Source organism: Propithecus coquereli, unplaced genomic scaffold (genome assembly GCF_000956105.1).
Source record: "Propithecus coquereli isolate 6110/MARCELLA unplaced genomic scaffold, Pcoq_1.0 Scaffold127, whole genome shotgun sequence".
NCBI lineage: Eukaryota > Metazoa > Chordata > Mammalia > Primates > Indriidae > Propithecus > Propithecus coquereli.
In genome coordinates this window covers 4972803-4999802 of record NW_012136858.1, presented here as the reverse complement: position 1 = coordinate 4999802, position 27000 = coordinate 4972803, and positions in this window count along the sequence as shown.

Here is a 27000-nt window from a genome sequence, read left to right as displayed (position 1 = left end):
AATAAAGAGAGGAGGGAGGGAAGAAAAAAAGAAGGGAAGAGAGAAAAACATACTTTCACAAAAAATATTGCTTAATATACCAAAATTATAAAGTTCAGGATTTTTTTTAAGTTTAACTATCCATTCTGGAAATGTATATGAAATTAATAAACCATAAAAATCATTGATTATAAGCTTATTAAAAATTAGATGCAATCACCAAGATATAAGGTAGATACCTATAGAGACAGCAGTACAGTACAGACCCTGTGGCAACAACTCTTGGCTCGTAGCTATGCTCCAGTGAGCGTGTCCCCAGGTTTCCCGAGTGTGGATTGTGACCTCAGCTGGTTGGGTTTCTGTGCTCACATTCACATGAATGACTCTGTACAGAACCTTCTCATGTCTCCTTCCCTATATTCTTCAACTAGATCACTCTCAAGAACATTTCTAAATTTCCAGAGACATGTGCCTTCGCCTTCTGTTTTAAGAAGTATTTATTTCTTGCACACTGTGATATCTGCCAAATATTACTTTTATGTAAAATAATTTCCCTCCTGAATATCTTCTCATGCTCTCTCTTCCTGAGCCTCGGGCTCAAAGATTTGTACGGGGAAGCCATATCAAAGAGCGATTAAAGAGTTCTTTCCCTTTCTTCCTCAAAAGCCATAGGGGCCACTGAGGAAGCTTCTCCCCACCCTCCTCTTGCCTGAGCCCCTGCCAAATTCCACCTGCTTAAACACAGGTCTGAGCAAAGTCTAAAACTACAGGCCCTCAGGCAGAAACCTCGTAAGTACTGTACTTAAAAATCCAAACAAGAAATGAAGATTTCAAGTTTTTTCTTGGCACTATGCTTGGCCCTCTGGGTTATCCTGAGGGCAAGTCAATTTCTTCTGTATCTCTAGGTTCTCCATTTCTAAAATGGAGACACAAATATTGGAATTGGAATGTTCATGGTATTAAATAATGATGGTTAATATTTATAGAATGATGACTATGTGCTAGACACTGTGCTGAACACTAACAATGGGTTATCTCATTTAGTGCAAAAACCCTATGAGATACTATTACCCCCATGTTATGGATGACGATAAATGAACAATTGACTAAAGTACCTTGTTTATTTTTTTTTTACATCCATTCCTTCAACATAAGTAAACACCTACTATGTGCTAGTCAATAAGCTGGATGCTGGGAGCTCGGGATTAAACATTAAACACAAACATAATTCCTATTTTCAAGGTTTGCACAAGCTGTAGGGAGACCATAAAGGTAAACTAACAGGTCCAGTGAGCTTTGCAGAGGTTTGAAAAAAGTATACCTCAAATAGAGTGGGGGCTCCTGGAAGGGAGTATAAAATCTCTGTGTCAGGGAAGGTCTCAAGATGAGCAGTGTCTTAGGGGAGTCTTTAGCAGAGGGAAAAATGAACCACAGAGTCCTGGTGATCAGAGGGGCTGTCAAGAACATCTACCCCAAGTTTTCCATTTTCAGATGAGGACTCTGAGGCCCCGGGTTGGGAGAACTGATCTGCCAGAGTGCACATATCCCTATTAATGGCAGGATGGGGCCAGTTTGAGGGTCCCCACCACATGGCCTCAAACTCCCCATCCCCCAAAGCTCAGAAAGAGCAGTGAGGAAAAGGAACCCACTGGGTATATGTTTGTGAAATTGAAATGAATGATAACCAGCCCTTTATTATTTCTACATAAACTCAGATCTCAAAAGGCATTTAAATACTTAATGAAATGATTTCCTCTACCTAGTTTTTTATTCCTGCTTACTAATTGAATGCCTTTCTAATGATCAGACTTTTCTATCTTTGAGCTCACTTTTTTCTGGGGGGCAGGGGGGAGTCACCTAAGTGCCTAAGGATATTGTGTCCTCTTTGGCAAGGACAAGAAACAGGTTTGAAGACAGTCACCTGTGATCTGGTCTGGAAAGCCTACTGGTTAGGCCAAGGCAGAAGGGGACTGGTGACAACCATGCAGCCATGCATTAACTGGGGGACCAAACCCTCTTCTGGGTGCCTTATATTTGTGACTTCATCTCAGGTGGCCAATTACTAGGCAAGTTGGCTCTTGTGATTCTTCATGCGAGGCTGGGAGGTATGGAGTAACTTGCGCAAAGGACCCAGTGGTGACTGGCAGAACCAGTAGTTGGAATCAAGTCTCCTTGACCTCAGAGCCTGGGATTATTTCCTACCTGAAATGCCTCTCTATACCCAGGCCATGCAGTTTCCAACTGATTCCTCCAAAAGATGCCAGATTTATAAGCAGAGACAGACTGACTAAAACATGTTCCCACTACAGGAAAAATAACTTCAAGTGCATGTGTTAATGACAGTCACCTCTGTATCTGAGGATGACATAATAGCCACAATGGATAATATTTACCAGGTACCTACTGTGTTCAAGGCGCTGAGCTGACAACTCTATATACAAAATCTCATTTAAACATCTTATTATCCCCATTTTATACAAGTTTAAGTAACTTGCCCAAAGTCACAGGCAGAACCATGACTGGAACACAAATCATTCAACTCCAGAATCCATGTTTAATGACTATAATTCTAACCACTGTTCGTCACCACCCCTTTATGAAGAAAAAAAATCAGTAGGCCCTGTTATGTGAAAAACGCCACCCTGAGACAGCCAATCTCAGTGCTTGTGGATTTTTCTAATTCCAACTTCCAGTTCCTGTTTCCACCTGCATGTGTGGGAATAGCCTGGCGTGCAGGTATTAATAAAACAAGTCTCCCATGCCCTAAGCAATCTTGAGGGCTGTGATGAACTCTAGAAAAATGAGGGTAGGTTGAGCATTTGAATTCGAACGTATGAAATTGGTTGGGTTTATAATCAGATGAGAGAAAGCCTGGGCTTCAGGAAGGCCCACTTTTCCCCACAGACCCTCCCCTGACCATGCAGCATCATCCGCTCTTAATGGAAAGGGTACACATGCTGAAGTTCAAGCCCTGGCTCCACTGCTGGCCAGCTGAGTGACCCGGGCCAGGTAACTTCACTTTCCTGAGCCTCAGTCTCCTCATGTGTAAAGCATGCACACAACAGTACCTTCCAGAGGCCTGGGAGGATGGATGGAGATCTTCCATGTGACGTGCTTGGCACTGTACCTGGCACTTCATAAAGGATCAAATGCATGTTCATTAAAAAATCAAAATGAGAGCATGATTTCAGGGCCGTCGGGGATTCCCTAATCACCACACAAGTGTCTCCCCCAGTGTGGCCTCCAGATCCCACGCTGGCGCTGCATCCCTGTGTCTCTGCCAGGGCGGGCAGCTTTTCCCAGCCACCTTAGGAGAGAACATTCGGGGTCAGGAATATAAACCGCAGAAGCCAGTGAGAGCTGACTTTCTCCAGCACTGGCTTTGCCAGGCCCCCGCTCCTCCGGAACTCTAGCTTGTAAGTGAGAAAACTCATTTCTTACCCCTCAGTCAGGTGGTCTGTAGGGGGAGGGAGAGGTCAGAAGCGGAAAAGGGAAAAGGTGATAGCTGTGGTCTCAGGGTTGACAGCTTCAGATCCCGCAGGAATTCAACTGCCTTCAGATTTATGGGCCCATAACAGCGGAAAACTGCCTCCTGGCTGAGCCCAGCGCTGCCTCGGGGCCCAGGGGGCTCCTGGCTGATGGTGTTTGTGAAACTCTTTATCTCTCTAATGCCATGTTCCCTAAATCTGTGGTATTAAAATGATGAGAAAGGGCGGAGGAAGGTGATTCATGCCCTGGTTACGCTGACAATGAAATTCATTGAAATCAAATTTCTCCTAAGCACACTAACAACATCCTGGCTGGTGCCTGCCTCGGCTGTAGTCTGGGTTTGTTTGGTTTCTACAACAATTTTTCTTTTTAATGTCATTATTTTTATTATTTCGCCTAATGTTTTTATAATGTGCTTACTGCAGAGGTTGTTCTGAGCCCACCAGCTCTCTGGGGATGGGGAAGGGCCACGCTTGGTAACCCCAAAAGCTGTTGTTTTGCACATCCTTCCAACCACCCAAGGAAGCAGTCTTCCCCCTTCTCCTTCCCTAGCCCTGTCCTACAAGAAACCACTCCCTCACCATAAGATCACTAACTTGTTCAACCCCACACTGAGCAAAACTCCAATATTAAGTAATGAACCCAATCAACCTCCCCTTCTCCCATCCACCTTCCGTTCTCCCAGTTAAATGTCACCGGTTGCTTCAATCGTTCTTTCTGCATCATGGATTCTTGCTTCATCTTCCACCATCCTGCCCTGGAAAAATCATGCCCTCCCCTGTTTGCCAATATCACTCTTAAATGTAAATGGATATGGGATTAATAAATGATAGCACATCCATATTATGGGATATCAAGCATTTTAAAAATACTTTAGATCTATATATATTAACCTGGAGAGGCAATAACATGTCCTTAAGTGAAGAAAGAAAGTTGGAGAGTAATGGGTTTTGCAGGATCCACTTTATGAAAAACAAAGAAGTTCCAACAGAAATCATATATGCTTGTATATTTGTTTTGATACGTTTGTATCAGCGTGACTAACAGCATGGAAGGGTGCACGTCAAGCTGTTAACATGGGCTACTTACTTCGGGAGATGTTGGGGGGAAGAATATTGGTTTTTCAAATATAACTATAATGTTTCATTAGCTGCGGTTAATAGTTGTTTCTCTGGTAATTTTTGAAAAGGAAATTGATAAGAAAATTTTCAATCAATAAATTCATCAATTGATATGTTTTTAAATATGTTCTTATTTTTATCTTAGATGTGACAGACACTCAGAGTCCTTTTTGGTTAACTCATGCTGGGGCTGTCATCCACTAAAAGCCCTTAGTTGTTAGAACTCCTACAAAGATAGGTCTCTTCTTCCTCTCCTGCATACTTTTGAAGCAGATTTTTATTTATCCCAAGTACAGGGCCTTAAATTTCTTATTAAATTTTTTCTGCTGGTTTTGGTTTTTTATTGTACTTGTCAAGATCTTTTTAAAATCTGCTCTCGTTGTCTAGCCTATTAGCCATCCTGCCCAGCTTTGTGCCAGCTGCAAATTTGATCAGCAGGTCTTTGATGTCTTGATCCAAGTCCCTGATAAAAATGTTCAGAAGGACAGAGCCAAGGACACAGTCTTATACTTGCCCATTTTAGACAAATAAATACAAAGATTTTTTGTCTTTCAATGTGTTCCTTTCACTGTGTGCAAGGGTCCTAATAAACGGAGGTTTGTACTGCACAAATCAATAAGCATCACCATTATCTGACTTAGTGATAATAGCAATAAACACTAATCACAATCCAACTTGAGCTGATCTAGAAGCACCGCAGCATTAGTCAGAATGATGGAACATATGGCTCTGTCCACATCTGCTCTGAGGCATCCAGATGGAAGTAGGAGGTGGGCTGGGGGTGGGAGTGAGCAGACAGCGGGGGTAGGGGTGAGGGAAGAGGGAGCAGGCAGGTGAAAGCAGCCAGGGGAGGGGCTCAGGGACTAGGCTCCCAAATCAATCTCCACAATTGTGTGGTTAATGTGCAAACAGCGCACAACAGCTGCTGGTGGCTCCCATCCGTGACAGTACAACTGTATGACAAATAGTTCCCGTCACACTTAGAGAGCTGTGTCTTCTGCTTTTGGGTTAATGGACCTTTGATTCGCCTGCTCAAATCACTTCTTCACAAGCCTTACAAGTCTTTGTCACAAATGTCTGGTAAGGCTGTTCTCTGCGAGGCTGTCTCCTCCATGCTATCATGGAGCATGTGGCCTGTGCTGCCCTGGCCCTCCCCTAACTGTCTTCCACAGCCCCCCAGAAGCCACACTCCTGACCTGTATATATCCCTATATAAAAGAACAAACACTCAACTCACTAATAAAAGATGCGAATGTAAGCACCGTCCTTGCTGAGGGTTTGTGGTACAGCTGGAAGCAACACTTAACCCTCTCTATGCCTCAGTTTCACCAACTGAAAAAGGAATATCATGACTATAGCATTTTTGTAAGACTAAATGAGATAGCACGCAGCAAAGAGGTACATGCTAACTAAAGATTAGCTGAATCTGAGTTCATACCTGCAGAAGACACAGGCATGACTTGCTCAAAACTTCTGGCTTTGACTATTTGTAAACATGGGTGGTGTTAGCAAGCAGGTTTTGCAATCCTTAGTGTTTTGCCATTACTTTTCTTGGCCTCCTGAGAATATGTCGAGGACCTTTTACAGGATTCTCACATTTGCATGATTCCTTCATTCACTCAACATTTGCTGTCAAGTCTGTGCCAACCCTGGGCTGAGCATACAAAGATGGCTGAGGCAAGATCCTGGCACTCAAGTAGCTCACAGTCTGGTGCCCACTACCCACAGTAACAAACACCCCCACACCCAGTATACACGTACACACACACACCCAGCAGGAACACCAGCAGCAGCAAAATTTCACATACCAGACCCTTACTATATGCAATGTACTCTATTTTTTGTTCTATTTCATTTTTTAAATTGACTTCACCACCTACTCATGTGAAAGGAACACATTGAAAGAAAAGCAAAAAATATTTATATTTAAACCCATGGTTTAAAAGCTCCACTCCAACCAGGCACAATGGCTCACACCTGTAACTCCAGCACTTTGAGAAGCTCAGGTGGGAGGATCGCTTGAGGCCAGGAGTACCAAGACCAGTCTGAGCAACATAGTGAGACGCCATCTCTGCAAGTTTTTTTTAAAAAATTAGCTGGCATGGTGGTGCACACCTGTAATCTTAGCTACTTGAGAGGCTGAGGCAGCAGTTTCACTTGATCTTGAGTGAGCTATGATTATGCTGCCACTGCCCTCCAGCCTGAGCAACAGAGCAAGAGCCTGTCTCCTCTAAAAAAATAAAATAAAATAAAATAAAATAAAAAATAAACAAAATCTCAGTTGGATAGATAGGTATGCTACATTCTATTATCAACATTTACTAGACTGCTATGGGAAAGCCAAATAAAAAGCTCCCAGGCCTGTCTGAGGGAGTCAGAAGACCTAACACTGCAGCTGGAAGAACCGGAATAGTCAGGTGTGCACAGGGCGTTTGGTGTTCCTAGAAGAGCAAACAGCATGGGCAAATGCATGGAGGAATGAAAGTATGGTTGTTCAGAGAATTCTAAGAAGTTTCGAATGGTTAGAACCATTCTGGGAACTACAGAACCAAAATGGGAACTATACAAGGTTTTAGAGATAAATAGGGATTTTTTTTAAAAAAGTAAAGATTAAGGAACCAATGATTGAGCCCTCAGGGGGAAAGATTTTTATTGCCAAGTAGGAAACTCAATCCAGCACAGAGTATAGGCTCTGGAAGATGAGGTTTCAAGGGAAGAAGAAACTGTCTAAGTTTTTTAAAGCCAACAGACCACAAAGGATCCATGCCCTATATTTAAAAAGTAAGCCCTCTTGAGTGTTGCTGATTGGTTGGCAGCATTTGGGTGTGTGGGTTTGGTAAGCACTGGGCTAGGTTTGGGGGGGGGTCTTCTGCTTTGTACTGAAGCACCTACCTCAGGATTGTGGTGTCCAAGGGTCCTTTCAGCAGAATTCCTGTCCGTGCCACTGACAATAGGTTCAGCAGCCCAGTCGAGTCTGTCAGGGATCTAATCATTAAGAACTTTGTGTCCTGCTAAAGAGTTTGGGCCAAGGAGCCCAGTGGAAAATTTAAAGCAACAGAATACCCAAAAGTTGGTAGAAGCATCAATATCACAGTAGAGTAGCAGATGGCCTGGAAGGAAGGATTAACTGGAAGAATGCAGACTGGCTAAGTTAGCTAAGGTTAATAGTTCATGAGACAGTGATGGTAGCCGGAATGAGAACAGGGCTGAGGAGGATAAATAGGAATATGAAAAGGACGGATTAGGAAATATAAAATTGGGGAATCAACGTGACCCAGGGACTGATTAGGCGTAAGGGGTGAGAGAGAGAGAAAATCCCAAGGTGATGCTTCAGGTTACTAATGTGGGGAGCTAGGAGGATTGAGAAAACTCCCAAAGAGAGGATTTGGGGTGTTTTGTGAGAGAACAGGAGGATAAAGTCAACACAAAGACACTCCCAGGGTGCCCATATTGGTCTCCCATGTATTAACACAACCAGAGAATTATCCCACCCACAAGACCCACACACCCAGGAATTATAGAGCTCCCTCTCTCTCCTGGACACCTAAGGAAGCATGGTGAAGGTCAGGGCTGGGGAAGGGCAAGCATCTGCCTGCTGGTGTGCATGGCATGAAGGCTGTCTCTGTCGTCAGAGAGCAGCCCCCTCTCCTGTGGACCCCAGCTGCAGTGGGGACTCTTGGGGCTGCCAAGCAATTCCTCCCTCTAGTTGGACATAGAGCTGGACAGATAGGACAATAGCAGAGGGAAGCAGAAGGAAGCATTTGTCAGCTCTGCCTCCAGAAACACTCATTGTCAATCTCCAGCGTCACAGGAGAAACACAGGTGTGCAATGTCTAGAGACTGTTTCAGCTTCTCTCCAGATCCCAGGTTTGAGGGATGACATCTGCAATAGGTCAAATCATGTCTCCAAATAGATACAACCAAGTCCCAATCTCGGTACCTGTAAATAAGACATTATTTGGAAATAGAATCTTTACAAGATATAATTAAAGTTAAGAGAAATGAGATCATCATGGATTTAGGGGGAGCCCTAAACTCAATGAATGGCATCCTTGTAGGAGAAAGAAGAGGGAAATTTGAGACACAAAGATCCAGAAAGAAGGTGGTTATGAGAAGATAGAGGCAGAGATTAGAGTTATGCAGGTGCCAGCCGAAAAACCCCAGTGGTGACAGGCAGCCCTCAGATGCTTGGAGAAAGTCATGGACCAGATTCTTCCTCTGAGCCTCCAGAGAGAACTGGCCCTGCCAATCCCTTAATTTTGAACTTCTTGTCTCCACAACTGCGAAAGAATAAATTTCTATTGTTTGAAGTTCCAAATTTGTGGTAATTTGTTATAGCAGCCCTAGGAAACTGAAGCAATATCCCATTTAGCTGCTTTCAGGGCACTTGGGTAAAAGGAAACCTAGTGACCATCACAGAAGTGATTATTCCTCTCTGGTGGCCTCTTCTCTCCAACCTGTTTCCCCTGGATAGACACCTACTCAACCAGCTCTCTGTTTTCTACCTTTTCTTTGCTCTTTTTCCATAGCAGCAGCTTTTCTTCTCAGCTTAGACACTATTCTGAGCTCAGGGTAACAGCCAATTAAACAGGTCTTTATTAAAGTCCTGCAGTATACTGGATGCTAACGGTACTCTGCAGATCCCAAATATGACAAGGAGCAGAAAAAGCACAATTTTCCTAGGCATGTGGTAGGAAAACCCTTTCCTATCCTATGTCTTTGATTTGCACTATCCAGGGCAATGTTATATTCTGGGGCAATAATTCTTAGATTTCAGAAAACATCAAAAAGTAGCTTCTTAAGAGAAGGTTGGAGACCTCACCCCTATTCTAAGAATAAGATCATGGGGGGTACCATGATCTTAAGAAGTCACAGCATTCTCATTTCCATCCGAAAATCTGACACTACACAAAGAGCAAGTATTTCCCCAGATTGCCCAAATTCATGAACTGACCCTGTAATGTGATACCGAAGTTGCAAATATTTGTGAGCCCTCAAATTAAAACGCATCTTCCTTCCTGGAAATTCAAAAAATGAATGAAAGGACTTAGCCAAGCCCCCATATGGCCTTAGCCTAGTCATTTGACCTCTGTTTGGCACAGTTTGCTTATTAACGCATTAAACGTGGATTATGAAAGGACATCTTATGAATTAATTAATTAACAATTGAAAGGGCCTTTAAAAGTGCTATGCAAATGATAATCATTATTGTAAGGCCTGTGGGAATCTGAAACAAAGCAGGGAGCCAAACTCCAAATTGAGGATTATAACCAAGAAGCAAATGTAAGCACTTTGGAATGTGAAAGAACTATTAATATTGGTTACTATGATATATTCGTTTTCTTCTAATCCGGATAGAGAAGTGAGAAACTGTTAAAATGTGGATTCAGTTTTAAAACCCATGTGAGCCCAGATGCTCTCTAAGTGGTTACACTTCAGCAAACGCCTGCACATTAAAACAAAATCAAAAGATCGAAGCAAACTGGAACTGGAGAAGAAGCAGGTGCATAAAACAAATGCTGTCAGCATATGTGTGAGCACAAACAATTCATTGTGCCCACATAAGTCATATGATTGGCATTTGCAGATGTCTATATATATATAGTTCAAATATTGCAAAAATAAAGCCTCTTGAACCCACCTAATTTTAATATTATACTCATTAGAGAGATAAAACTCTCCAAACCACTAGCCTGTGGAAGTTCTCTAGGCAAAGTAGCTTATTTTTCTGTTTTCTATTCCTCAAAGAATAGATCCCTGGCTTTACAGGGGCCTGGGGCAGCCATTGATCCTTATAATTATAAACAAAATGTGCTAATTCATCTCTCAGAAATAATTCATTCAATTAAGCTATTGAGATGTGGCTGTAATGTCTTCTAAAAGAATCAAAAGCTATCTTCATATCACAACAAAAATGAAGAAACAGGTTTTTTTCCAATTTAAACAACTTCTGGCTTCAGCAATTATAGAAGAATGGTTTTGCAGATTGGAAAAGCAGCTGCTAGTGTCCAGGCCTGACTTAACTTCTATCTCCCTGCCTGAATGGCACTTTAAAGCCTCTTCCATTGGCATCATGTGGTCTTTGGCTTACCAAGCAAGAGCAGAGTCTTCTAGACTGGCAGCTTCTCCTTTCCAAATTGTCATGATCTATGGGTAAGTAACAGCAATCGTGGAGTTCAGGGCTATAGGATGAATTTGGAGAACAGAAAAGAAAGACACATCATAAAATCTGTCTTCCAAAATATTTCCTTCTTAAAGGAGAACAAATGTTTGATCTTTATATTCCTGTGCTTTTGTTCCTGATAATTCTCATCTGGTTGAACAACCAATTATGGCCAAAGAGGTACCTATTCAGGGTTTTCTGGGCAAATAATGACCTATAGTAATACAAACTACTTGAGCTAACATGGTTTTTGAAGAAGCCAACCTGTTTTCTCCACGTCTGTACTATTAATTACATGATAAAAATGTTAACTGCTCAAAAATTTGATGAGTCCCATTTATAAGCATTCATTTTGTAAAAGTATTATTATCATAATGATAGCCAACTGAGGTGGTCTTTGGGCACAGTGACATAGGTGTGTATATTTGGCCTCCCTAGGACTTTGTTGGGTACCCAATGTTAGTCTATAGGATTCTGCTTCCTTGATCAAAAAAAAAAGTAAATATGGCAGGTCTTTCTAATAAAAATGCCCTTTTATATTCTTTCTTAATCCTTTTAAGCTCCTGAAATGGCAGGAGAAGTGGGAATATCAGAATTATTCTAATAATTAAGGGAAATTTCAACAGGAAAAAAGAGAAAGTTTTTAAACCTTGTACTAAATATGAACTTTTTTATATTCCAAAAGAAGACTACCCTAGAAGTTAAACTCTTCATGAAGGCCATCTCAGAAAATCCCAGATCCTAACTTTGCTCCCATGTCCTCATGTCTTCAAGAGCAACTTCCTTCTAAACTGTACTCCTCTCGGACTACCTTTTGAGAAACCCCATTCTCTACTTACAGGATCTACCTTCTCTGCAACAGTACAATTTCCAAGTCTGAGATCATCCATCTGGAAAAAGAACCAGGGGCCTGTAGGATAATAGATTGGAGTCACCTTTGGCAGTGCATGTCCCAAGGTGTGCGTTGGGGCTTTGACACTGTTATGTCCTGCAGTACAACACAGCATGTGTATAAGCTTCCTGATTTAGTCCCCTTCAAGAGGTGAGCTGAAGACACACTATCCCTGTTGTCCAACATTCTCAGAAATTCTAACACTTAACCTTGAAGAAGAAAAATATTTTCCTAACTCGGTCTTAACTCACAAGGAAGGCAGAGCCATAGTATTCAGCGTAGTGTTAATTTCTTTCCTTTATCCTTCCTTCCCTAGCTCTCACCCCCACTTACAAATTATGTCCCATTGAGATTTCCTGGGATCAAAAACTGCCCCATTAGAAAGCCAGGTATCTCTTAAAAATCCTTAGTCACGCAAAGACCTTGCTGAATGGTTCATTGATTTACTCATTTGTTCAACAGATATTTATTCACTTCCCATAGGCCCCTTGCTAGGCATTCAGAATACAATGGTGAACAAAACTCCACATAGTCCCTTGCTTTTATATAGAGTACAACTTATAGGGGCATAATCTAGTTTTGTGGTAAGGGGCCTCCTCTTCCCCATCCTCTGGGCAGAAAAGGGTGGAGATCTTTCTTCCAGGTGCATTTGTTAAAAGCCCTATAGAAAGCACTCCCTAAATGAGTTATCGTTTTATCACTGACTCAGACCAGGTTGCCTTTTATCCTGAATGCCTTTGGTAAAGAATTACTATAACCCAAGGCATTGAAATGGCAGATCCTGGGGAAGCCATTCAAATTGTTCTGTGTGTGAAAGTTCAGAACTTTGAGATTATCCAGCCTCCCTCCAACTCGACAAACACACACACGCACCCATTTCACAGATGAAGAGACTGAGGGACAAAGATGTGCCACCATGTCTTGCCTAAAATAAAACAAATTGTTAGCAAAAGAGGCAGAGTGAGCTGTGTCTGCTGCCTGCTGGTTCTAGGCTTTCCAGCGCATCCTGCCAATTATAAAGAAAATCTGGCTTCTGGAATCTGATTCCTGGCTGTTCTGCTACAGCTGCCAGTCACCATCAGCAAATGCAAGGGTAATTCAATATCTTTTACGCTGGCCTCTTTCCAACTCCACTCACATTCAGAAACAGAATCTAATAAATATGGCACCAACAGTCTCACAGCGCATTCCTTTTCCGGAGGAAAATACGAAAATGTATAAAAGAGAAAGCTGAATGATAGGAAGCAAGAAACAGTCGCTTATATGACAAAACTGGGGAACATCTACATGTTTGGATCATTAAAGTGGAAATAAGATCCCTTTTGAGGCTACCTAAGAAAAAACTACAGAGAAATAGCAAGAAGACAATGTCAGGAAGTTTTCGGAAAATGTATTTTTTATATTTTCCTTTATTAGCAGGTGAGGGTAGTGACAGATAAATTGTGTCCTGCCATTGGTTATATGTCATCCAAGGTTATAGAAGCTGACACTCTGATTCTTCTACATGTAACTCTGAATTTATTAATTAAAATTAGAAAATATGGTTTTGTCATTAAATGTCCAAATATTTACCTTTTTTATGGATTTATACAACTAATGCCCAGGCCTTGAAATAGAGAAAGTATAAATTAGGTATAAGCAATACATTTGGCATTACTGTTCCATCACTTAGGAAATAATTTTGAAGAAAAAAAAAAAGCCTAGGGTTTCAAGGTATCCTCTAATTCCAATTTTGTAGTTTTAGTTTGATTTCTTTACCCCTGGGTTTCAAATCCTAGTCTTAAGGGGTTAGTGGAGGTTAAAGATCGCTCTGCCTACCAGTCCTGGAATGTGTGTGCACACATTTTAAAGTTTTTATTAGGTGTTCTTTTATTACCTTTACGCTCGAATCCCTGGTGGCCACACTCCGTTTTTAATAAGGTGGAAATCCTGTGAAGTGATTGTTCAGTGGTTGCATTTAACTAGCAGGCCAGTTGCTGAGCCAAAAGGTCGGCTGCTGAGCTCACTGAGGAAGCTGGAGAGAAAGCAAGCTGGCTCGGCCTCCCCATTTTAAATGAAGGCCCCTTCATTCTGCTGCTCATTCAGAATCAAAGGGATTTCAAAGCTCACTCACCGCCATGGGAGAAGAGGGCAAAGGAGAAAGGTGCATTTTGCTACTCGGTATCAAGGAAACAGAAGACTTTACTGAGTGTCCTTAAGACAACACACAGTCTTACAGTATATTATTCTTATTGCTGCTGTTGCTATACTTTTGCTATGAATATAGAGTTTTATTCATAAAAACAAACAGATCTCTTAGCCAGGAGGCCAAAAAACCCGGTAATATGTTTCCTGTTTTAAAGGCACACTGGGGTCCCCTCTCTGTCCCACACTCTCTATCTCTTAGAACCATCTAGGCTGGGAAGCTGGCACCGAGTTCAGGAGGGCCTCACAGGAATCCCAGTCATTAGTGTGCCTGACACTAGAAAGGGAGAATGTTGGAAATTTTCCAATATAGAAAATAATTAGCAGGAGACAAACTCACTAAGCCCTATTCTGAACGATTAGGTATGGGAATGGGGGTGATTCGGGGGTGTGACCTTCAGACGATGGCAATTTAGAGATACATCTATGTGCCTGTAGGTATGTGCTTAAAATGCATCCTTCGCCTCTGAGATGGTAACTAACTTTGGGTCTACTTTGTTCCAGCATTATGCCGCTAACATGTCATTATCAGCTGTTTCTGGGGAAAACCAGGATATGGAAGATGTTACAAATGCAGGTTTTGCCACAGGATAGGTGGGAGTTCAATAATGTCTGAGATTAGCCAAGAGGATTTGGAGGGAGCCAAATAATGATAGATGACTACAAACTCTGAAACAGCATGTCATGCACAAATTGACAGGATCCCCCCAAAGTCAATTTAGGCTTTAGGGTCTGGCAGTTTTGATAGCCTAACTTGAGAATCACACCCTACTGCTGCTCTGTGTAGCCATGGGGCAGTGAGCCCTCTACCCCACACACACATATATACACGCAATGATGTCCCCGACCATTCCTACTTAAGATCATAGGACATTCTTAACTAAAATTACACAACCATCTGGTTGACCCAGTTTTGGACTTATCTCATGTTAGGGGTTTAAGGCAAACTAACACTAACTTATCTTCCTCTTTATTGCCATGGCCAATAGAGTAGACATGCCAAAATAGACATCCCAGCATGAATCCAAGAATTGGCTTTATTAATAGACCAAGCAACCACCTGAAACCCACCTGCCCAAAGCTTAGGCTTCCTGGGAATAGCTAGATTGGAGAATGTGGTTTGGCTTCATATCTCCTACTCCAAATTGAGGACAGATGTACTGATGGGAAAGGGGAGACCTGACTAGCCCCTAGTTGTAAGCAGAAAAGCTAGAACGGAAGGTGAAAATGCCTTTCTCCCCTCATCACTATCATCAATATAGGAAGACCTTGCTTTGGGTATAGAAAGCAATGGAGAGGTGACCCCTCCACTGATCAATGGGGCAGGGAATGAAAGGAGAAAGGATGGAGCTCTTTTCTTTTTCTTTCTTTTCTTTCTTCTTGCTTTCTTTTTTTTTTAAGAGACATTTCCATTCTCTGTGGAGAAATATAAGCCCATCCTTTTATAATTTTCCAAAAGGAATATCAAGCTTTGACATTTGCATTAGACATTCATTCACCCAAGGGGAGGAGCTGGTGGGAGGGTAGAGAAAGTGTCAGGAAAGGTTGACTCCAGTGCACATCTATTTGGGAAAAGAGCTGAAGTTCCATCGTCCATTAAAATATGGGGTCAATAAATATTCTCCTCCCACAAATCACAGCTCTGTGAAATTCAGGGAAGCCAGAAGAGAATAACAGGGTGTCTTTAAAATTCCAACACAACTGTAGAAGCTGTAAGAGATGCCAAAGAAACAGAAAGAATTGCTTTGTAGATCAGGACACCAAACTTCCATAAGATTTAACAAGAAAAAAATAAAAGAAAAATACAGAATGATAGACTAATCAAGTTCAAATTGTGTGATACAGATTGTAGTCATTGTTAGGTTCAGAGAAATGGAAGGATGTTGTGGAACAGAAATAGTCAAGGGAAGCTCTTTAGAGGAAATGGCACTTAAGCCAGCACAAATAGGAAGAAAAGGACATCATTACAAACCAGGAACAGTATGACATGGAAGGTAGTGCATGGGCGAAAAAGGGAAGAAGGAAAGCCCAGTAGCAGTGGAGAAGCCAATGTTAAGAGTACTGATAGAGAACATATAGTTAAGATGGAAACAGTTGTTGGGGACCCCAAAAGCCAGGAGGAATCATTAGACTGGATGTGATAAGCATTGAAAATTGTGGTAGACTTTCTAGCATGAGGATATCTGCCAAAACATAATCTTGCCAATAGAATGATCTTGGGCCATGGAACAACATTTGAAGAAGAGGATTCTAAGTTACAGTGGAAAGATCTCTGGGAGTTACAATAACTGGAGTAAACCTTCTAATTCTCAAGGCATTTTATCAATCCTTCTTTTACAATATAATTCAGGGGCTGGAAACTTTGGGGGCAGGGATAGGAAGCATGCTACATCTCCATTTATCCAGTTCTATCAACTGAACTTCCAGGGATGAAGGATGGTAGGAAAGAAAGAGAACAAAACAGCAACCCTCCCTCACAGGAAATAGCCTGTACTCTTGCTCTCCACCTCTCCTCAGGGAACCCCTATAGTGTGAGGTCCCCAGTCTCAGCTCATGGACTAGCATTTAGGTACCCCTTGGGAATCCCCAAGTTTTCCAAAGCAGACTGATGACAGATGATCAAGCAGTCACAGGTTGGGCTGCTCCCTAACCATGTGTGAGCTTTGGTTTTCTGCAACCCCAGCACCACCGGTGCCCTAGGCTGGCTTGTCAAACACTCCCTCTGACATTCACCATCTCATTTACTCCTTCCCCTCTGAAAGGCTTTTCCAACCAAATGAGTACCATTTCTAGCCTTAAGTATCACCTAACATCTTTTTCTTTTAGCAGTTTAGTTGAGGTATATGTTCCATGCCATAAAATTCACCTGTTTTAAATGTAAAATGTACTGATTTTTAGTAAATTTACTGAGTCGTGCAACCAGCACCATGATCCAGATTTTAAACATTTCCAGCACCCCATTAAGAGCCCTCATGCCTGTTTGCACCTAACATCTTAATGGTATCGTTTGACAGGTAGCTAAGAGCAAGGCTGAGACAGAAGAGCAAAGCAGGGGGAGCACTGAGCCTTAGAGGGTGAAAGAACACCAGAGAGGGTTGCAGACAGGAGTGCAGGCGAGATCAAAGACTTCACGTGGTTCGCTGCTCTACCGAAGGCTTCAGATCATCTCAGGAGGCAATGCTGGAGCGCGTGCCAGAGGTGGCGATCCTTCATCTCCGCTCCTCAATGAAAAGCCATGAGAGTACACAGTCCCACTAATACAACGTGACTAGCAGCAAAGTGTGGCAGACTCCTTTTCCCAGCACGCCCAATACCTAACCCTGTGCTTGGTACAGAGTTGATACTTAATAAATGTTTGTTGGATAGAATTGAAATGAACTGAAGAGATGAGGAGTTGGAGGAGGGAAAATGCCTTGTCATGGATATTTGTCACCCAGCATCCTTTCTCACGTCCTAATTGCCCTCTGGTTTCCTTTCTGGTAATTACCTCTTCCCTTCATGTGTGTTCTCAGACGGATGGTAATTCCAGGGGTCCAGGAAGCCATGGGATCAAATTTTCCTTCTTCCAGGGACAAAAAGTGTCATTTGGACACTCCTTAAACCAATGACACAAGGTCAGAAGGAATGATTAGACATGACCCACAGCCACAGTTGTCCTGACCCCAGCCAGACTCCACTGCTGTGAGGCAGGTCCTGTGCTTCCTGCTTCCTGGCCTTCCAGAGATGCCCTGTTCCAACCTATTTGCAAGCCCAGTAGTCCATAATCCTGCTGGTTCCAATAATTCATTCTATTACCTAGAGTTGGTTTCTGTTGCTTCCAAGTGAGGAACCCTAACCCCCTTCATACCCTTTAAAGGCCATGGCAACAACATAGACAAGAGGCTACAAGGGTTATGGGGTGGGCTTCACAAGAGGCATTGGAGGGGCAAAAACTGTGTGACTAAAGAGATTATTTCCAGGCAGGAAAGGAAGAGTAGTCAAAGTTGACCCTAAAGTTTTATACTTCATTTGCATTCCTACTACATAGTGTTTTTGGTCATTTAAACTTTCACGCAGGTGAGCTAAGAAAACTGGTTGCACGTTTCTTATAAATGGATCAACAGCACAGACTATTTTAAGACCTGACATATGAGGATGAATAATTTTCACATGCTTTTCACTTCACTGAGAGAACAACCAACACGGCTGGTTCGTGGAGCAGTTGGTCTCACTGCTCAACCTCAAGCACGTGCCGCCTGGGCCGGTGAGTCAGCTTCCCCTCCCCCCAGGCACTGCTTCCTTCTGAATTGGAGAGCCAAGGTTATGAGTCAGCCCTGCTCAGAGCCAAGACACTTTGATTCAATGTTATTTTCTGCCTTACCACACAAGGTTCAAAATGTCCAATCTCTCTTCTTTACTGCCAATGTCCAAATAGTTAGAAGTCACAGTCCAGAGCTGCTTTATTAAAAACGTTCATTTTCAGAAATCATTGATCCTGAAATCATTGCACTTCTCCAAAATAAAAAATAAATAAAGTAAAAGAAAGAAAAAAAATCAATCAAGGGGATAGCAACGTGGTAAGTGGTACAATATAACATGCTAATGCTAAATGCCAACTTCGTGGTTCAGTGCCCAACTTATTATGGTGAAAGCGTTATGCGGAAGACAGGCATCAGACGAAATGAGGACTGAATAAATGTGCTACTGCATGAAAACTATTCATGAGTTTCCATGCTGTTTGTCATTGAATAAAAGCTATAATCATTTGATAGATACACATTTTGTCAGTGCTACTTCAAACTGATAATTTATCAAATTGTTACAACCCTTTCAGGTGTGAGATCCACAGAGTTTCTTTGAAGGAAATCATGACTTAATATATGCGAGCAGAAAGAACGGCAAAAATTACAGAGCAACAGCCCATTGCTAAAGGGCCTTGGTATGAGAGTCGTGTGATACATTTCACTTGGACAGGATCTCTGAGTTCACCCCCAAGTCCAATTCCGCCACCCAGAGCTGAAGCCTGCCAGTTATAACATACTCATCAGATAGTATGCAGTGGTGTCGTATCACATACTAATGCTATGGTAATTCTCCTAGTATTTCAAAGGCTGGGAATCTGAGCCAAGAACAGGAATAGATTAGTAGAGTTTATTCAGCTTATGCCTGAATCCTCTCATTGCCCCCTTTAGAATGGAAATATGTCATCATAGCTCAGTTTCCTGAGGTTGCAAAGATAAGACAATATCTACTTTGATTTCAAACAGAATCATTTATAGATAAAAGAAGCCTCCTCTCTCAAATAAAACAGCTTTTCAAATAGCCTCTCACCATAGTTAGTAATAATTTATGCTTAGTGAACAGGAAAATGTGCTGAATTTATTCATTTTACTGTGCGCCGCCTGTCAAAAGGGCAAGCTGATAAAGAAAAAAGTAGGGGTGGGTAATTTATTGGTATTTGCAAATCTGATACAAAAGGTTTTTGTAATTCCTCCTGATTTCAAGAGAAGGAGAAAATTAACTTTGAAAGTGGCAGAACAGAAAATTCCTATTATTGTCAAATCCATGGTATCTGGCATTTTACCACATAGATAATTCTAGAGGCTATTTTTTCTCTTGTCTTCCAAAATAAATTTTTGCTCCCTTTTTGAGCCCTAATCAAAAAATTATGTCACAGCAGACAATCTCTGGTTATGAACCTAGAGTCTGGCCGAGTTTCACTGGCATAATCCTACCCTGTCACATTTTCATAACCACCTCTAATAGCTGGACAGCAGTTTCCTCCGCCAATCCGTCCATTTGCTTTAACCAGGACATGTTTATATTCAATCCTAATTATTTCTGAATTGAGACTTTATTTTCTTGCATGGTTGCAGGATATGCTTTAGAGTGTTCCAGGTTTTCAAAATCTGCTTTGCAATGGGATATGGTTTTTATATGTTCTTCTCATGCTCTCTCTCCTAAGGAATTGTTGAAACTCCTTACATCTAAATAATCGTTCAGAGGACATCTGTAGTTTTCTGCTTCATGTGGCAGACAGAGGATTAGGTACAGCTTGAAGTCTGGCAAATTAACTTGAATTAAAGCTCAGACAACCAGAAGTCTTAACTCATCTGACACTTTCTCAGCTTTCCGACATATCAGATAATAAAGCCTTTAACATAAATTAAAAGCACACTGTGAAGTTTGGTGTGTTGTGAAGGGGAAAAAAATTGTTTGGACCTCAGAATTTAGCAAGATCATTTTATAGACCTGATTTAAAACAAAACAAAAAAAAGCACATCACAAAATTCTAACTGAAAACCAGTAGATAATATAGCATAATGATATTGTCTGTGGTTTGTTTATAAAAGTTATAACTTAATGATAAAAATACTGCAGTTTAGACAAAAAAGCTTCTTTGTGAGCCTACTTCTCCCATTTAAGTCTGAAAGAGCACAGGCAATGCCACCCACTGAGAAGTCTTGGTGGTAGTTGGGTCAAACCTCAGATTTCACAATAATCACACTTGGGCATGCCACAACCACAACCACATCCTGGAACATCAGAAGCCAGAAAACCAGTGATGAAAGTTTTTCTTAATCCCTCAGGCATCTAGGCTGGGGGAGGAGGACTGTGTTGCTATAGCTACTGATCCCCTGGCTTTTGGCTTCTTTGACCCTTTCTCCCATCAGGTCATATCTGCAGATACTGCTACAGTGGCCTGTGGAGGCTGTGTGGTGAGCCAGCCCACCTGAGAGCTCAACAGAAAGACATTCTCCAGGAAGACCTCCCCTCCGAAGGCCCAGTCCTCTCCTCACATTTGGAGAACAGTTATGAAGCAGAATTAGACTCATCATGATTCGGTGGTTGGAAAGCCCAGAGGCAGCGTAGGATGCTTAATGAAATAATAGTTTCCATGGTACCATCCAATCAAGGCTTCCTATGCTCTCCTTTCATCACTACGGCTCAGAGAGTTAAAGGTTTGGAGTCTTTTGTAGTCATGTGTTTGGTTATTTCTCATTAGATGGTAACTTAGGTAGGGGTACTGGGCAAATATTTCCATTTCTTGGCCTTGCTGCTCCAAAAATCATGGAAACCCTCACTCTAAGAACTTCCTTTGACTCTTACCTTGACTTCATTGTGAGGGATTTAGGAAAAAACCCGGCCTATCCAAACAAATGGCAGGTACTCAGCATACCCACCAGATACAAGGTGTCACAAATTGACTTACACCTGGCTCTCCATCCCTCTCCCATTAGTTTTACACTCACTGAGGAAGCATCATCAATATTAGAAAGTCTGGGCTTTGGATCAAATATATTTGGATTTAAATTCCAAATCCTGGATCCAAACATATTTGGATTTAAATTCCTTGAGTAAATTACTCCCAGCTTCTGGTCTGTTTCCTCAATTACAAAGGGCTGTGAGGAGGAGGCAATACAAAATGAGCACTTAGCACTGTGCCAGGCACATACTGAGCATGCGAAGACGTTAGCTATTATCAGTGTAATTTCGTTCACAGGGACGCTGTGCAGAATTAAATGAGAACATCCGTGAATACCTGGCCCAGTAGGAAGAACTCAACAAACACTAGTTTCTTGCCTCTTGAGAAGAATTAAGTCCTTTTCAAATCTGCTTGGGGGGCCAGGCATGGTGGCTCACGCCTGTAATCCTAGCTCTCTGGGAGGCCGAGGTGGGCGGATTGTTTGAGCTCAGGAGTTCGAAACCAGCCTGAGCAAGAGTGAGACCTCCGTCTCTACTAAAAATAGAAAGAAATTAATTGGACAACTAAAGATATATAGAAAAAATTAGCCGGGCATGGTGGCACATGCCTGTAGTCTCAGCTACTCGGGAGGCTGAGGCAGGAGGATCGCCTGAGCCCAGGAGTTTGAGCTTGCTGTGAGCGAGGATGACGCCACGGCACTCTAGCCTGGCCAACACAGTGAGACTCTGTCTCAGAAAAAAAAAAAAAAAAAAATATGCTTGGGTTTCAGGTGAAGATTTTGGATCTGAATCCAAGGTGCTTTCCCGAGGCCACCTAATAATACATGCCCACCCCTCCCTCTTCCCGCAGCCCCATGGAGAAAGCATCTCGCACACCTTTATGCCATCTTCTCCCTCCCCACCCTTAAGTTCAGTTCTGTCAAGTCCTTTGTCCCTCACCCTCTGGCCTTCTTTTTTTCTCCTAATGCTGAGATGTTGTTCCAATTTCTTCTTACCGTGCGGTTTCTGGGTGGCATCACAAACCCTGCCCTTAGCCCACCTACTCTTTCCTCCTCCGTGGCTCTGTGCCCTCCCATCCATCCCTGAGGTGCTCAAGCACCATTTATAGTGACAGAGCAAAGGCATTTGCATTGAGATCAATTTGTCTTATTCAAACAGGGATACATTTACAATATAGAAACGGGGTGGGGGGGATTGGTGTGTTTTATCACAAGGAATTAAAGGTATTATCCCATAAATCTGATCAATGTGAGCAGCCAAAACAAACATATTGAGTAATTTCTTCCTTCGACAACTAGTTCTTTTGCCTGAATTTTCCAGATAACAGTTTCACATGGCAAATTCTGAAACGATGTATTATATTCACCCCAGCACTTGCATTCTGTTTTGGATAGGATTCTGAAAGAAGACATCTCAGAAAGTAAATTCTTGGAGAAAGGACACAAATAGATAAATACCAGATAAATATAAATAGATAAATAGGAATAAATAAAAATCCAGGTTTCAGAAACATTGTAAAAATAATAATATCAATAATAATAATAATATAAATGACTGCAATTTTTCAAGCATCTTCAGACCACAAAGGTAATACAGAGGGAAAATAGATGTATTTGTTTTCCTCTTGCCTTATGGCTGAAAGAACAAACCATGCATGATTTTTATGACCTGGCTAGTGATGTGTCCCTTTGGGGAGCTATTAACTCTATCCTTGTAGATGCTGCCTGATCCCTGTCAAAATTAGGAATTGCTTAAAACCAGAAAAAAGCATTTCATTCCTAAATAGGCCATTAGTGATATTGGATAGTTTGTTATGCTGTAATGTAATACTGAAATTCCTAGAGGCAAATGATTTTCAGTAGTGAATTAAAAAGACCAAAACTAAACTGAGTATTTAAGGAATGAGTGAAAAGAATCTTGGGTAGCTAACTATTTTATAGGCTGTGTGTCAGCAAGTGGCCTTTTGAAAATAAAATCATTAACTCTCCCAAGAGAACTAAATGAAAATGAGCTCAGCCTAATTATGTGGTAGGTATGAAAACATATGGATGGAAAACTAACATCTATTTTGATGGGGCTAGAGGTATATACGAAACAAAATGTGAGAATAATGACCATCATCCTCAGAAGAATAAGTAGACTAAATATAGCCATGCAGAGTTCTGGTCCTTAAAAATTATAAGCAGTGATGCATAGGGTAATGAGAATAGACGTGTAGGGTAGGGTTTTTTTCTTGAGTATGAGCCTGGATATGCTGTCACTGCCTCACTGCACAGCTAATGCAACCTTTGACAACCTTTTCCCAGGAATGCATAAACAAAATAGCATCCTTGCATATCCTACAGTTAGAGGGAAGCTGATTTACTGGCTACATGTTATAACAGACAAAAGGAATTCCATTGTCTTCATGCCAGTACCTATCATCAGGCCTAATGTAAATACCTGTTTGAAAGACTGTAGCTAAATCAGTTGTGATATTAGAATAATTAGAATATTCCCCAATAGCTCTAATTATATAAATACAAAACTATATGTACTTAAAGGCTTCCAAATACTAACTTATTTCTTATCATTTGGATTCAAAAACCCCAGTAAATTTCCTTTTTCTGATAGCATCTGGATTTTAAAAATGTAGGAAAAGTCACTCTTAAATGTATCTTTCAATAGACACTTAATTTCCTTTCTGAATTACTGTAATTATTTCAGGAACTGAGCCTTTTTTCCTGGAAGCTTTGTTCTCATCAGGACAGACAAGTTCTCCAAGGACATTGTGATATTTTTCCTGGCTAAACTCTGGGGACATTATCAATGCATGGTACAATAAGTTAGTATTTTACCAAAGGTTAAAATAAATAGAAGAATACAAGTTGGAGGGAAGGGGTTGTTAAGAATCACATTCAGGTTAAAATATTAAATTCATAGGAACTGCAAAAATTTTAAATCAATATAAATGATTTCAACATAGTATATAAATCAAACCCTTTGCTATTCCCTGGCCTGATTGATAGGGTTTTTCCATTAAATCGCCCATTCCATCCCAAATATGGATAATATATAATTTAAAGTTGAAATCAGGTCCCTTGAGTTTCTTGAGATTGGATAAACGTCTCAAAACATCAGCAAATCGGTCTTAACATGAAGCAGTGATCTATAAACCAACTTGATGACTTGTCAATAGGAGGAGGGAGACAGGACAAGACTGTAAACCCAGCAACCTCTTCATGACCTCAACCCTCCCCCAACTGCTGAAAAGTAATAAGGACTGTTCCTTGGGCCTTTGTTTGAGGAAGCTGAGAATGAAAATTTTGAGCTCCTATGTTCCCACAGAAACTTAAAGTAACCACAACCCCTTCGGTTCAAAATTGCTGTATATTTGGTGACCTGAGGTTCAAGTAGACAAGATTTTGCCATGTTCAGGAATTCAGAAATAATTCACACTATCACTACACTGAGCAAGACAACCAGCCAGGCCTTGTGTGGCCCATGGGAGGTGGGGGAAGACAGAGCACAGGAGGACATATTTTAAGGTGGTAGGTGGGCTGGGGAACAGGAACTGTTTGAATAATTTTCAGAGACCCTGAGATTTTAGCTGCTACCAAAATGAGAAAAAAGCACCAAATGTAGAATTAGTAAACCAGGTTTCTAGTCAGCTCTGATTTATTATCTAGTCCACTAATTTATTTTGTGACCTTGAGCAAGTTGCTTAATTTCTCTGGGCCTCAGTTTACCCATCTATGGATTGGCTAAAACAATGCCTAAATTACTGTCATCTCTCCAAAGTCTACAGTTTTGCAACTGTTACTTATTCCTCAGAGATATAGGAAAACTGTTACTAACTGCGATTATACAAGTAGAAGGAGAAAGAAAAATTGAGTTCTCTCAGCCTAACTAATAACACTGCAGCTCAGGAGTGGGGCAGGCAGTGAGAGGCAATGGAACAAATCAAGATCCTTAGACTAATTGCCTGTGGAAGACCTCTGTGCATCACCATGGAGACCAAAGGGAAGGTGTCCCCAGTAAAGGTCAAAGACTGGAAAAGTAGACACGGCATTATGATAGATTCCTATACCTCAACCAGATTAGTCCCTGATACAGTGCAACCCTAATTATTTTCTATTTTCTAAAACAATATCTCAAGGTAGGGACCATGCACCAGCTGCTTCCGAATTACCTGGTTACTAATACAGACTCCTTGAACTCACCTAAGCCCACTGAATCAGAATCTCTGGGAAAAGGACTAGGGAATTTGCATTTCTAATAAGTTCCCCCGGTGTTTTTTTCCCACAATAAAACTTAAGAACTTGGTGGAGGGAAGTGGCTCACACCTGTAATCCTAGCACTCTGGGAGGCCAGGAGTTTGAGACTAGTCTGAGCAAGAACAAGACCCTGTTGCCACACACACACACACACACACACACACAGACACACACACACACGCACATCACAGGAAGAAAGAAAAATACTTAGCTGGGTGTGGTGGTGCACACACATAGTCCTAGCTCCTTGGGTAGCTGAGACAGGAAGATCACTTGAGCCCAGGAGTTTGAGGTTGCATTGAGCTATGACAATGTCACTGCACTCTCGCCAGGGAGACAGAGTAAGACCTTGCCTCAAAAAAAAGGAAAAAAGAACTACTGCTCTAACAAATGGAAAGGAAGAAGTTGGGAGAAAAATGAAGAATGAAATGTCCACCATGTATACTCACAGAATACCACAGAATACTCACAAAAGAGCTGGTAACAGTGGTTGTCTCCAAGGAGGTCTGAGGTAGAGGGTGGAAGAGAAACTTACTTTTCACTATAAACTCCTCAGTGCTGTTTGCATTTTTACCATGAGCAAGAGTTACATAAATAAATATTTCTAATCCTAAGAATTTAAAAAGTGCAAATTAAATTTTAGTACAATTTCTCAGAGTTGGAAAAATTGAACAGTCATTTTAAAGTTGAAGGATAAAATAACAATGGTCGTTTAAAGTTTTCTTCCACCCTAACTCATGTATTTGGCTAGGCCAAAGGTAAATGCTGTAGTTCCTGGAGCTCTGGAATTGTGTCTAGATAAGGCTTGAATAAGGCTTAGTCCAAGGTATAATTGACAGGAGCCTGGAGCCACCCTACTCTGACTAGGTGTTTGCAAGGGATGGAAGACTCTTGTATAAATATTACTTGGCTTGAATGGCAAGTATTCCTTCCTGGATTTTCTTCTGTCTAGGACACATTGGAGGATAATGCTCAGAGAAGATACTCGTTATAATTTCCCTCCATTTCTTTCCCCATCATATGCCTCTTAGACAGGGGCCTGCTTCCACAGCCTGGAACACTATCTGGCTGCAAATCGTTTAAGACTTGCTGAGTTTCCATTTGCAAAAAGCATCCCCACAAAAGAGTAAAGCCAGGAATCCAGCCACAGCCCAGAGCAGAGCCTATAAACTCCCCTGAGAATGTTGACTGACTTGTGTTTTCAGGCAATAAAAAAGACCCTTGAGAATTGTAATAGGGGCTCATAATTTATTGAAACACACACACACACAGACACCCCTGAAGATATTTTTCCTTTGACTTCCAGACTCAGGTTATATCTAGAAGAGACAAAGTCCTATATTTGGGTCCTTCTGGTGGTTCAAAAGTAAATAAGACACGGTCCCTGACCTCCAGGAACTGATTGAATATAACTCTACCCTGAGTGTTACAAAAGAGAGGATGCAGAATGTGCTGCAGGAGCAAAAGAGAGGGAAGGATTAATTCCATATGGGGCACCTAGGAAGTTTTCTTGGGAGAAACAGAATGAATGCCCTATGTGTAGAAGGACCACCCAGAGGGGCAGGCAGAGGGAACAGCTCCAGCACAGGCCCTGACACAGGAGAGGATAGGAAGTTTACTTACACTGCAACCACTTGCTTGTGAAAGCATATAGTGCCATAATCTCAAGGCAAGGGAGTAGTACACTCTTAGTAACTGAGCCTCTTACATTTTTTCCTTTCCAAAAAGATA